This window comes from Mytilus californianus, unplaced genomic scaffold (genome assembly GCF_021869535.1).
Source record: "Mytilus californianus isolate M0D057914Y unplaced genomic scaffold, xbMytCali1.0.p SCAF_1, whole genome shotgun sequence".
Classification (NCBI taxonomy): Eukaryota; Metazoa; Mollusca; class Bivalvia; order Mytilida; family Mytilidae; genus Mytilus; species Mytilus californianus.
The window spans coordinates 114,566,841-114,581,208 of record NW_026262581.1 but is presented as its reverse complement, the minus strand read 5'-3'; positions in this window follow the sequence as shown (position 1 = coordinate 114,581,208).

Below are 14,368 nucleotides of genomic sequence, written 5' to 3'. Positions count from 1 at the left end.
GTACTTGCAATAAGTAGTTTTTGAGTAATAACATTTTCACATTTTAAAACTCATCAGCCAAAATGTTGAGAAAATGGGTAAGGGGACGACCATTTGATATTCTGGGGGGGGGGGGGGGGGCAGGAGGATTTTGAAAATAAATAACTCAGCCTTGATAATCACAAAAATAAATGGTTTGTTCTGTGGTAGTTTGAAAATAAATAACCTGACTTGCAATGTATTAAAAATAAATAACTCGGCAGGTCTATTTGAGAGCATGAGATTGCACCAGATTCTTCATAAAATTCAATTTTTTTTTCAAAAAAAAAAGGGAATCACTTCCCAAATCTTTGAATAATAAAAGTATAAATTTTATTTAAAATACTTGAAATGTCTGAAAAATGGGTTTCATTTAACTTGAGGTATATTGTCTCAGGAACACTTAACTCACTTTTATTACATATGGCAGTAACTACATTCAGGCAAATGCCTCATGTAGGAAATTTCAAAACCAAAAGCTTGTCTTCATATCAAATTGCTTTCACGGCAAGTGTCTTGCAAGAAGCAAGTTCTGTTCTCCCTCAGACGTAGCTCCTGTCTTTTGGGGATCAATGTTTCTTATTTATTTGTCTTTTGTTCATTGATTGCCCTTCTGTATTCTGTTAGTGTTGCATTCCTTTTGTAATTTAGTAATTTTGTTATAAACTTGATCAAGAGTTTAAAAAAAAACAGCAGCCACATACTTAACTATGTGAATTAAATTTTGCTTTATCTTTGTCTTTTGATGTTGTTCCTAAAAACTTAAGTCTTACACTGAATCTATACATGTTGCTTTGAGACCAAAATATTGTCAAAAAATGATTAAAACAGAACTTTCATTTTCAGATTAAGAAAGGGTATGGGAAACACATTTTGCATCATTAGTTCTATAGCAACTTGGGGCCTTCAGCGGCTCCAAAACCCTTCAAATTTTTTTTAGCCTCGCTCCGCTCGGCATAATTGATTTGCAATACTTTTAAAAGACACTAATTACAGCCAAACTTTAATATCTTGTATGTATGCAATACATGTTTATGCAGTTGGGAATTCAGAAGATTCATTTCTACAGATGATGATGATTAATTCTGATTAAATGGTACATAATGATTGGACTATTCATGTATTATTTATAATAAAAAATGAATTTAAAAATTGTATGTTTTCAAAAATTATAAATATAGTTGTGAAAATAAATAATCAGTCCCTTGCTTTAATGAAAATGAAAAATCTTGCTTCAACAGTGCAGAAAATAGATAATCTGTCCTCTTAGTTTACAAAAATAAATAACCGATCAAAAACAAATCCTCCTGGCCCCCCCCAGAATATCAAATGGTCGTCCCCTAATAGTACAAAGAAATGATTTTACCAAAAATATGTACATCCCATGTCAATTTTTTTCTTTTCAAAATTCTGAGATATGTAATTTTCAATCATTTATAACAAAGAAGTTGAAATAATATGCATTTTGTTCTAAAAAAAAAGAAGAGAAAAATCTCATATTTTCTAAATTTACATCATTCTCAATTTGAAACGAAAAAGCAACAAAATTTTACAAAACTTTCCAATATTAACACCAACCTATAGTTTTTTAAGTTAAATTTATTCTGATTGGTCCACTTCATCTTTAGTGAAAGTATGAAAAAATTGTGGAACTGTGATTTTTTTCATGATAATAGACCAAAAATGGGTAAAAATAGATGAAAAATGGGAAAATCATTAAAAATGGGATACTTTCAAATGGCTGTAGCAAAAAAAAGTCATATAAACCCAAAATTCAGGTTAAGAAAAAAGTTTAATTCCAAATTTTTGGCTCATCAGAGGTGCACATCTTTAAACAAAATGTTTGGCGCTTCAAAATTGGTGTACGTTTTTGCTAGTCTCATTCAATACCAACACTAGCCTTTTTTTTTATTTTCACGTATTTTTCTATTAGCTACCATTTTTTTTTTTTTGGTATAAATTTTTACTAATGTTTTGCTATTTTGGATATTATATTGAAAACTCTAGCATGGAAATGACTTTTTTTAAACCATTTTTGTGTTTTTGCAGAAACCATAGTTGATAGAAAGAAACGGTTAATTGCAAAAATGAACAGCAGGGCAAGATTTGTAGGAGTTTTTGCCCTTGAATGATGATTTTTACCCATACAAATCGGTAGAGAAAAACTGCAAATAGAAACAAAAATGGTAAGCAAAATAATAAACAAATAAGAAAATATGGCAGAAATTGTCTGTCGACCTCTTTAAGGGTTTAAAATGACACACATGTACTTTTTGTGTTATTTGCAGAAACTATATATAATAGATAGACAAAAACTGTAATAACAAAAGTTAGATCTAAAAATAGATTCAACGTGGCTAAACTTGTCTGTTGACTCGAGCCGTTTTTTAAACATATTTTAGTGTTTTTACCTAATATCTTAAAAACTATAATATATATTAGATAAACTGAAACTTTGAACAGCAAAAATGATCAGTAACATAAGATCTTCAAATAAGTTAAAATACCGAAATCTTCAACTGACTTCTTAAAGGAAAAGTATCCCTGAATCATGTTGCCCACTTTTTTTTCCTTTTTGCTTATCATCTTGAAACTGTAATGAATAGACAGAAACTTGTTTAAGCAAAAATGACCAGTAAGACAATATTTTGGCCTTAACAGTTTCCATTCAAAACAAATTTTCTTACTGTATTAAACCCCCAAACATAATCTTCATTAAAATGAGGGGTGCGAAATATTTTACCTTGGCCGAGGTAGCTACATATGCAGAAAAATAATTGAAACAATCAATTTTCATGAAAAAAAGTAATGATACAAAATATAAACACAAAAATGTTGAATTATTTGAGAACACTGATGAGAGGTCAAGTACATGTATTACTTAACTTATTTAAAGATAACGTATGCAACAACTGTATACTCTATATATCTACACAAATAATCTAGTAATTGAAGGGAACTGGTTAAAGGTAACACTGAGTGTGCTTGAAAAAGTAGAAAAAGGTCATTACTTTTTACAAATCAATCGGTATAACGCGCGTTTGAATGATCTCAACAGCCTAAAATGGGACTGGACAAATGCCGACAACAATGAAAATAATGTTGGAATCAAATTGGAAAGAAGTCTGAATTTGTTAATTATTAGTATTTATTTACACAGAATACGTAAGGGTCTGGAGTGTGAAATGTGCAGACTGCACAGCAGTCATATACAATTTGTTACGATTTTGCAAATTACTCAGAATAAATATTTGTGACGCCACAAAATTCCATATAAAACTCTACTGTTGTGAGAATTTGGCATTCTGATTCAAAACCTTAAACAAACTACACTTATAAATAAACGCAAAGAATGATTATGTATGAAAGACTAGATTTACAAATGTGAAAACAACCTGTACAATCTAAACTATATCTCTTCAAGTTTAAGCCAAGCCATTCGTTTTCCAGCAAAACCGACAAATTTGTTCCTATGTACATTACGTTTGAAATAGTTGTTTTGTTTTGTTTTTAGTTGTCGGTATGTACTTTTAGATATTGTTTATTACTGGTTTGCTTTTTGTACGAGTAAGTGAACTGTTACTTCAACTCTTACTGAAAGGAGTCCGGCTAACTGTGTGGCATGAATTAGCAGATCATGGACACTCTGCACCCAAATATAGCTCTCTTGCTGAAGAGCGTCTATTTGACGGTGTGAAATGCGTATTTTCTCAGTCAGATGTCCATGTCAAGCAGTTTACACAAACTACAACCGGCAGAGCCAATCTATATGAGGAGTATTCGCTTTGTTGTACAAAATGTATAAATACACAGTTAAATTCAATAGTTCACTCTAAGCGAAAGTTGATATTTAATTTCAATTGAAATGAATGTTATTACTGCAAAATGTTCCTCGAAAATTCATATCAATGGAACTGATCCAATCGAAATGCTAGATTTTTCTGTAGACATCATGTTTGTTCATGTGGGTGGGTACCTACTTTATGTAATCAATAATTGAGAAAATAGTCCTCTGAAAGACCCTTTCATGTATAAGCAACTCCACTAGATCTTTGAAACTTCACAGAACGTTTGCATTCCTATTGAAGTTGTGCACCACAAATGATGCATTTTTTACATATACCAATCTTCATTGTTTGAGAAACTTTCCGTACAACACGGCTATATGGGGATTTACTGTGTTTTTTTCCGTCTGCTTGTTCCTTGGTTCATATAAAGCAAACCTCATACATGGGCTTCTTTATAATAATGATAAGAGCCTCCTCTATCCTTTAATCTAACGTTCAGTTCTATAAATGATATCCTCTCTTAAAAAATAAAAAGTATGGTGACTTTGCATAATTATGATCCCATGTTTTCATTTCAATTTGAAATAAAGGATATATTAGATCCAGTGAGATCTTGAATTACAGCTAGAATTGGCAGTTAGAGTTGAGAGCTCAACTTTATGACAAAAGACGTGACTTCAATTTTCCTAGTGTGGACTCTCCACTTTAAGTTACAAAATTCAAGCAGCATTTGCATATAGCACGTATATATTTATAGCTCGCGTTTCATATCAATTAGTATTTCCTTCATAGAGGATTGCTACTTACCATGCAAGAAGATACTTAACTAAGAGTTGTTAGTGATTACGTTGAGGTCATTGTTAGAATGTTTACTGATACAATCATTTTTTGGTTGACCGTTACTATAGAATATTTGTGTCACAGATAGCCACGAATATATTCCATTTACCCCCTTGATATCGTCTGACTTAAAAAAACTCTTCTGTATATCCTAAATTAAAAACATTTTGTGTTTATAACTTTATGCAGATTCTTTGGTTCATAAACTAGAGGCTTTCAAGAGCCTGTGTCGCTCACCCGTATCTACTATTAGAGATTTCCAATAGACGTGTTAGGAAAGGGGTTTAAATACTGCGCTGATGTTAAATACCAATACCGATACAAGATTTAAGTGTGGACTTTCTCAAAATGCAATTGCATTGAAAAGTATCCTGGAGTAGTATAGTTTAGCTTTGTGGTGTGATTGATATGAAGCGAACGGTTAACGTCGAATCAAATGTTTTATAAGACGTGCATTGGCCTTACGTAGATCTTCATACATTCATTTGTATTTGTTTATTTGGGAGTGCAAAACAAAACTTAAAAAAAATATATGTAAGTGTCAAGAATGGGAATGGCGGATTATACGGCCACAAGTCCAAATATATACATTAAATAATACGAGTAGAATATGTAAGGTTGTCTTGCTGGCGCATCGTTTTAATGTTCAAGAAAACCACTTTCCACGAGTCGTATGTGATTCGTATTGTCTACTAATATCTGGGTAGGAATGCAATGAATGGACAGAAGGAAGCTAGAACGGACGGATTGACCCTGGCATCCAACCATCACTATATACCGTCCAATTAAGAAAGCGGAGAGTATAGTGAATATTAGGTAGAACAAAATGAAGGAAATCGAGAAAAAAATTGCCCGACATATAATTTAGCAGGCTTTGCAAGAGGTGAAAACGAATATTCCATTTTCAAAATATCCTTCTGACCCAAGGATAATAAAATTAACTTCTCCATATGAAAGTTTAACGCCACTTTCAACAATATTTCAATTTAATCGTGATGTTCTGTTTTGTTGGTGGAGGAAGCCGTGATACCAAGAAAAAAATACTTCCGACCCTTCACCGAAATGTAAATTAGTTTAAACATATTTTATTGTCCAAAAACATTGACAATAGGATTAGACACAAGTTTTGCAACTTAGAACGTCTTCTCCATTACATACAAATAATAAATAACCGAACAAAATAAAATACATAATAATAACATCATAAACAATATTAATATGGAGACATGAAATTAACAAGAATTTAAACGACATGGCTCATCGATTTCTAAAAGTCGAGTTGACCGTAAATTTATATGATAGACCTAGTAGGTTGTTTTAGATTTGGAATATAAATATTCACTCAAAAGGTAAGTTATTATTTTAAAGCAATTAAATTAAATTGTTGTTGTCAACTGATAGGATTTTATATATAAAATCAAATTGATGATCCATGTCTTTGGAAAAAATGAACAATTTCATTCGAAGTCAACAAAAGTAATTACATTATTATTGTTATATATTTAACCATAATGTCTATACACTATGAAAAGCGATTGGTGTCTTTGATATAATTCTGCACTTTTGTAAAAATTAGCGTGTTTATATTAATATTAAACATATCATTACCGTACATTAAAGTTTCCAAGTCAGTAGGTATATTTTCTTTTCTAAGTTCCAAAAATAAGATATTCCTTTGAGCTGTATAATTTTTACATGAAAGGAAATAATGTTGAGCATTTTCATATAAATAACCACATTGACACATTGCGTTAGGTTTAATATTTGCGTGATACAGATCCATGTTAAGGGCACTGCATTTGTTTCTTAATCTTGCGTGCAAAACATTTAAATATCTATCGCCAATAGTGAAATATGTAGGGGGTGATTTGTTTTTATAATATTTCTGTTTAATTTTTAATTTAAACATATTTAAAGACAGTTCATTTCTAATGCTTAAATCGAGCGAATTCCACAGTTTAATACTAGATGGAATAAATGATTCTTGATAAAGGGACAGTCTGCTAGAGGTTTGGTATATATTTTGACTGTTTCGTAGAAATGTAAATTTAACATGCTTGAATAATGCCTAAATGTGGTAATCTTTTAAAACTTAATTCGATAACCTCTTCTGTCCGAAAAACTAACTGACAAAAGTTGATAGAAAGAAAATGTCAGTTAAAATGTGAATAAGAATAATTAGTTAACACATTTCAACGTTTTTTGTTTTGTTTTTGAATTAGGTATTGTCCCTTTTCAACATTACATTGAATTGCCAGAGTGACCTTTCTAGATTAAATAAAAAGATAAAGATTGTCAAATTGAAATAGCTTTTGTTTCATTCTTTTATTTTTTTTAATTGTCAAGTACACAAGTTTCTAGGTTTTTTTTATTAGAATTTTAAGCTACACATTTCTTTAATCTAGAAAATGATTTAAATTAAGGAGATGTGGTATGATTGCCAAAGTAGACAACTATCTACCAGAGACCAAATGACGCAAATGTTTGCATTTATAGGTCACCGTATGCCCCCCCCCCCCAAAAAAAAGGAGCAAAATCCACCCCGTATAAATGCTACGAAAGGTATATCTTAAATAAATTTCAAATAAACGAAAATTTTGAAAAAAGATTGACGTGGAGTAAAAAATCGGATTCGGATGTGATTTGATTAGAGTGGTTTTTTTTATTCATTTATTTTGATCATTTTGCAGATTTTCCTTGTAGTCGTTCAACAACATAGTAAGAAATGGGGGAACAACGATCTTAGAATTATTCGATCACTACTATAAACCAAGGCAATTTTACGATAATATTAATAATGATCGTGTTGTTTTGATGGATCCTCCTCGGTGTAAATTGTTATTATTTAATTGTATAAAAACATCTCAGCATTATCAAACAAACCCATACTGGTAACTATAATGAATGATTACCTGGGCTTTTTGAGATGGTCCCCACAATAGCCTGTAGTGGTATTTAACATCAGCGTCAAAATCGTATTGACTTTCGAGCCACTGTAGTCGTAATTCACACCATTTGGACTCTGTTTGATAGTTTGACCCCAGGAGTGTAAGGAATAAATCGAAAAAAAAGAATGCATGCTAAGCATACTAATGCTTTTGAAGAGAAAATTGAAAATATTTGTTGAACGGACAGACTGGCGGACGGACAGACAGGGTGATTGTAATATGAGTGCGGGTACAATATTTTGTCAGTGTATGTATCTTAGATGCCAGTGGTAAGGAAGTCTGGATCAAAACGGGATAATCTTTACTTGTTAAAAAATATTTTTTACTATTTAGAATAATAATTGCATGCCTACTGGATATTAGTACAATAGTAAGTCACAATGATAATGGAAGCTGTGAAACATCATTTTACAATAAAAACTAAGCTTTTTGATACAAAGAAACAAGGAGAAAAATCAAACAAATTATGCAACATAAAGTGATATCAAAACAAGTGTTGCTAGAATAATAATATATGCACTTAAAACATAAACTATATAAACAGGTTTTTATTAAATATGGAATTGACTGGTAGCAGGCCAGCCTCGATTACGGGTTCAATTATTTTGTTGGACAATTCGATCCAGCGAATCGCTATCATTTCATCATCCTTAATATATATGTAATATTTGTCGCTGGATATAAGACATACATCAGTTTTATCATCATCATAAGTATTATAGCTTGATGCTAAATCTTCGTCGTATTTATTATAGCTTGTAAGTTTTATAGCTTGAGGCTAAATTCTTATCTGATATTTTAGCCAATTTATGTCGAGAACTTATTTTATGCATGCATCTCTTTGCTACATAATTTTTATAAATGTCCAAGTTAAAGCCAATAGAGATCATAGAAGTATGTTTATCAAATGATCATGTCTACTCATAATTAAAACAGTAAGAAATGGATTGACTCGTCCGACTAAAACGAAGCACAAAAACAGCAATTACTAGTATCTTAGAGTATTCACAGCTACTGAACACTATCTTAAAAACAACTACAACTCATAAATACAGAATAATTATCCAGTCTAGAATATTAATCAATTATTTCGGTACTGTTACACCACTGTCCAAGGTAAGTGGGCCCGTTAACATGTTTTACTCCGCCACATTATGTATGGCGGTGACTGTCCCAAGTAAGGAGCCTGTAATTCAGTGGTTATCATGTGTTGCTGTGCTTTCGTTCATTTTTTTGTACATTAATTAGGCCGTTAGTTTTATCGTTTTTGTTGTTTTACATTTGTCATTTTGTGGCCTCTTATAGCTGACTATTCGGTATGGGCTTTGCTCATTGTTTAAGGTCGTACGGTGGCCTATATTTGTTAATTTCTGTGTCATTTGGTCTCTTGTGAAGAGTTGTCTCATTGGTAATCATATTACATCTTCTTTTTTTGTACATATCACAAATTAAGTAAAAAAGTACATAAACACTCTAGAAAAGCAAGACCTTGTGTCATGTCAAAAGTACAGAGTGTCTGTAGGACCATTAGTGTTCATAACCGTATAGCAGATTATATGTAGTTTCTATAAAATGTAATGATGATTTATCAGTAAAAGATACATGGTTATTTGTTAGTGGGATTATATATAACTAAATAAATGAATATTTATATTAAAAGAAACATCAGAAACAAGAATATGTGTCCATTTGATTACACGCCAGTATCACATTTCCGTGTTAAGTGAGCTCTAAATCCAGGAAAAAGTCCAATTCAGTATGTAGTATCAAACTTTTAAATCTCGTGCGAGATGTCTAATGTTCAAACATTGTTGTTTTTAAAACGTATTTATCAAAGTCAAACGACAATCATTTAATTTTTTTTTGGTGCTATACAATTTGGGATTATAGCCGGATTCAAGATATTTGAAAGAGGGCGTAGTTCCCGATAATTGAATTTATACTGCCGAGCGAAGCAACGCGAAAAAATATTGGACGATGTTATACTAAACATTTGTATATTTTTAAAACGTGGAAAATGTGAGATGTTCAAAAATACTTGGCGATCGAAAGGGGGAGTACGCCCTCTATCCCTGTATCTGCGAATGCACGTTTAGGCATACATGATCAAAACCTCGTCCCATGCATTATTATAGTTAAAGACTAAAAAGTACTTTTTGATAAATGTATCAATGATATGAATTTCTGCCCACGTCAAATTATCTTGAATTAAATTATAGAAAAAATTTTTTTTTCCAAGTTAGTCGCGTACACCTTTTACATTTTGGTGTGTTGGAATCCACTTTTTAAACGTTAAACTTATAAAAACAAAAAAAAAGAGATAATGTTCTCGCTTCGGATTTCATTATTTTAATATTTTCATGCTAAATGTTTACTTGGTAGTTTTTAAAATTCATATGTTGAGAAGAACTGAAATATGGGTCAAGTGAAATGACAAGAAATGATGGGTGTATTTGATTACAAGTTGCTAGCATACTTATTCCATTAAAATATTTTTGTCAATAAAATCATTAAAAATTTAATAACAAAATATTTAAAGATTAAAAAAAGTAATTGGGGTTGATTTTTTACATTAAGTCTATATCAGCAAAAAATTCGTGTTCAAAGAGCAAAAAATGCATGCAGTGTATGCTCCCCTCCGTCATGCTTCGATGCAATAGGACGATGTACGTTGAGTTAGGTCGGTTATGTCGAGTAAAGTCATTTTATTAGACGTGTAGATTTATTCCTTACACTCCTGGGGTCAAACTATCAAACAGAGTCCAAATGGTGTGAATTACGACTACAGTGGCTCGTGCTGTCGTCAACAATAAGCAAATACTCATACCGTATTATCAGATACTAGTGTATAAGGCATTGACTTTAAAAATGTAAACTTTTCAAACGAAAATAAACATTTTTACAAAAGTAAAATTAACACAAAAATGACAGAAAGTAACCAACCAATTGAAAGCATCTGGGAAAGCCTATATAGAATTTGGCCTGATAAAACGCGTTTACCAGCGCTCAACACTCTGGTGTAACAGCACAATATAAGAAAAGAAAACCCTGTAAAATTCAGTTGGAAATAGCTCAACTAATCAATATTGAATTAAGCCCTACACAAATTACATTTTTATGATGAAAGACACAGAGTACCGATCTTAAAGTACCCCCAGGTACTGAAAGCTGATTCTTAAATATGGAACGCCATGACTGTCTTCTGATGTTGATTGTTTAATATGTTCGGTGCTTTATGGATTATGTTCAGTAGTATTTATGTTATGTTCAGTAGTTTTCATATTCTGTTCAGTAGTTTTGACATTATGTTCAGTAGATTTGACATTATGTTCGGTGCTTTGGTTATTATGTTCAGTAGTTTCATTATTATATGCAGTGGTATTTAAATTATGTTCGGTACTTCTGACGTTATATTCAGTGCATTTTTCATTATGTTCAGTACCATCGACATTATGTTCAGTAGATTCAATATTATTTGCAGTACATTATGTATTTCCTTCTGTGGTCCCGGTTTCTTTATATTCGGTGGATTGTTTATTATGTTCAGTAAAAGCATCAGTATTATACTCGGTTCAATGAACTATATGTTCAGTAGTTGTATCATTATGATGATGCAGTAAAAATCGGGAAATCAATAACGGAAATTGTCGGAAAAAAACGAACGCGGACATTTTTGACGGACGTTTTCTTCATGTACACTTTTACGGGATGGAATGAAAATGGAAGAACTGGAAGCATGGTGATCAAAGTTTTGGAAAGTTGAATATTAAGGTATTTTTTTATTTTAAAGCTTTTTTTTTTCTTTTTTTGCAAATGCTTTGATATTGTTTAATTATTTAGTAATTTGAAGTTATTAATATTTTCATAATAATATTCACGGTACCAATTTTACTGCACAGTAAACTTTAACTTATTTTGAGTTTTTTGTTTGTTTCACAATTCAACTGTTAGTCAGTTTCAATCACTGTGTGATAAATCCTTTCAATCTGATAAATGTGCTTGGGGCAGTTGTAACTCATTTATAGAAACTCTTTGTTTTGAACTGTAAATAAACCCACATAATAGGATAATCCCTTACTAAGAACATGATTTACTTTCATTCTTCACAATTAAGAGGCATCAAATCCTACAATTTCATTGGTCGAGAGCACTTTGCTATATTCTAACTTGGTAGTAGAATAATTAAACAAAAGCCTCTTACTAAACAGATTAATTGTAACATAGGTTGTAACACTTACAGGGTTTTGTTTGTCTAATAAACTACAAATTACCAGGTGTAACAGTTCATCAGTTCTCCGTTTGTTATTTTAATCTGAGCATACAACTTATGCTTTATTAAACGTAGACAAAAGAAGAAAAAGTAAGTTGTAGGTGATCACTGAAAAACACGCGTGTTCTCGATAAAGTACTTAGTAGTCCATCATGCATTGCAACTCATTCAATGGATTGGTCAATAGATATTGCTTATTATGCAATCAAACAATTATATTAGCGGGAACGTTAGTGTGCCAATGAATGATAGTGTGCCCGTCCTGATTAAATGTATTTATGTTCGGAGGGATACATACTTTTTTAAGCGGTCCTCAATCATCCAGGAAAAAAAAGGTGAAAAAACTAATTCATATCAATTTAGAATTAGAGATAAAAAGAAATATAATACTGAGATTAAAAAATATTGTTCCTGTATGTTCATAAGAAACGAACTAATCCCCCCACACACAAATGAATTAAATTAAATTAAAATAAAACGCACTCTCAGAACAAATGAATGGTATGTGCGTAATCATGAATTCAGGAATACGGTTCTGCAACCAAGCATGGGTTTTCATCAAGTAAAGTGGTTAGCAGAAAGATTCAAGTCAATACGCCTGTAGTATTTTTTTTCTCGAGTTAATTGTTTTCAGACGTTAAGAAACCTTTGGTGACCCCGTACGTTTAAATGTCCCTTGTAAAACAACGTATTAAATAGGCGTAACAGACAAACGGTTATTTGATCTGATCCAGTCAATTGGAGAATTGAGCGCGCCAACGAATGGTCTCGTCTACACTGTTATGAATTTGATTCTATCTAGCCAACCTTTGGGGTTCAAAGTATAGATGAATAGTGAACACTTTTAACGGTGACTACCAAAGATCTGCTATCACCACCAAGTTTGTATCATATTGAAAAGGTCTTGAATTAAAGCAAGGAGTTATATTGTCCCATCAAATGTTCTTTAGGAGATTTTTGATTCTACAATCATTTTAATAGTGTGTGTAATTTGTCCTAAGTGATTTTTAACTTAAGAATAACTAAACATATATTTTGGTTGACAGTTACAAACATAGGTATGAGAACTGAGATCTGGGGTATATATCAATTAGACTGCAGCCCAACATAACATTATACCAAAAAGCACCCATAGTTAGCTGTATACAATATGTTAAGTTTTAAGTTCTCATAATTTGTAGGATAACTGGTAATTTTGTGTAATTGACCTTATTGTACTGCCCTTTTGATTTGACCATTTTAAAAGGAGTTATTGGACTTTGACCATTTTTGTCGAGCCTTCGACTTTTGTCGAAAAAGCGAGACATAGCGATCCTACATTCCGTCGTCGTCGTCGTCGTTGTTGTCGTCGTCGGCGGCGTCCACAAATATTCACTCTGTGGTTAAAGTTTTTGAAATTTTAATAACTTTCTTAAACTATCCTGGATTTCTACCAAACTTGGACAGAAGCTTGTTTATGCTCATAAGATAATATTCAAAAGTAAATTTTGTAAAATAAAAATTCCATTTTTTCCGTATTTTACTTATAAATGGACTTAGTTTTTCTGCCAGAAAACATTACATTCACTCTGTGGTTAAAGTTTTTGAAATTTTAATAACTTTCTTAAACTATCCTGGATGTGTACCAAACTTGGACAGAAGTTTGTTTATGATTAAAAGCTAGTATCTAGAAGGAAATTTGGTTAAAATTTTGTTCCATTTTTCCATATTTTACTTATTAATGGACTTAGTTTTTCTTCCAGTTAACATTACATACAGTCTGCAGTTTAAGTTTTTAAAACATTTATTAGATTCATAAAATATCCTGGATTTTTACCAAACTTGGACAGAAGCTACCTACAATCAAAAGATAGTATAGAGAGGAATATTTTTATTAATTTGTTTCCTCATTTTTGTTGAACCTGCGATTAACAGCAAAAGTAGGCGAGACATTGGGTTCCGCGGAACCCTTACGAATTTTTTTATACACCCGTTTAAGGGACGTATTATGGTATACCGTTGTCCGTCCGTCCCTCTGTCCGTCCGTTGTCAACATGTCGGACAATAACTCGAAAACACTTTAACCAATTTGCATGAAACATTTGTGAATTGTTTCTAACTATTGACGTGAGCTTTTTATAATTTTTTAGATTTTACGTTTCTGAGTTATGGGTTTTTTTTCATTAAAAAGATGGGTTTTTCCTAGTTTTCGGACAATAACTCAAAAATTGCTTTGAGCAGTTTTCGTGAAACTTTGGTGAATAGTTTATATCTATTGACGTAAGCTCCCCTTTGAATTTTATAAATTTTAGATTCTACGTTTCCGAGTTATAGGATTTTATTCATAAAAAAGGGGGAAGTTCCAGTTTTCGGACAATAACTCAAAAGTTCTTTGAGCAGTTTTCATTAAACTTTGGTGACTGGTTTATATCTATTAAAATAGCCTCCCTTTAATTTTTTTGGATAAATTTCTGATATGACATTGAGGAGTTATGGAACATTATTCTTTGAAAAAGCGACAGGCG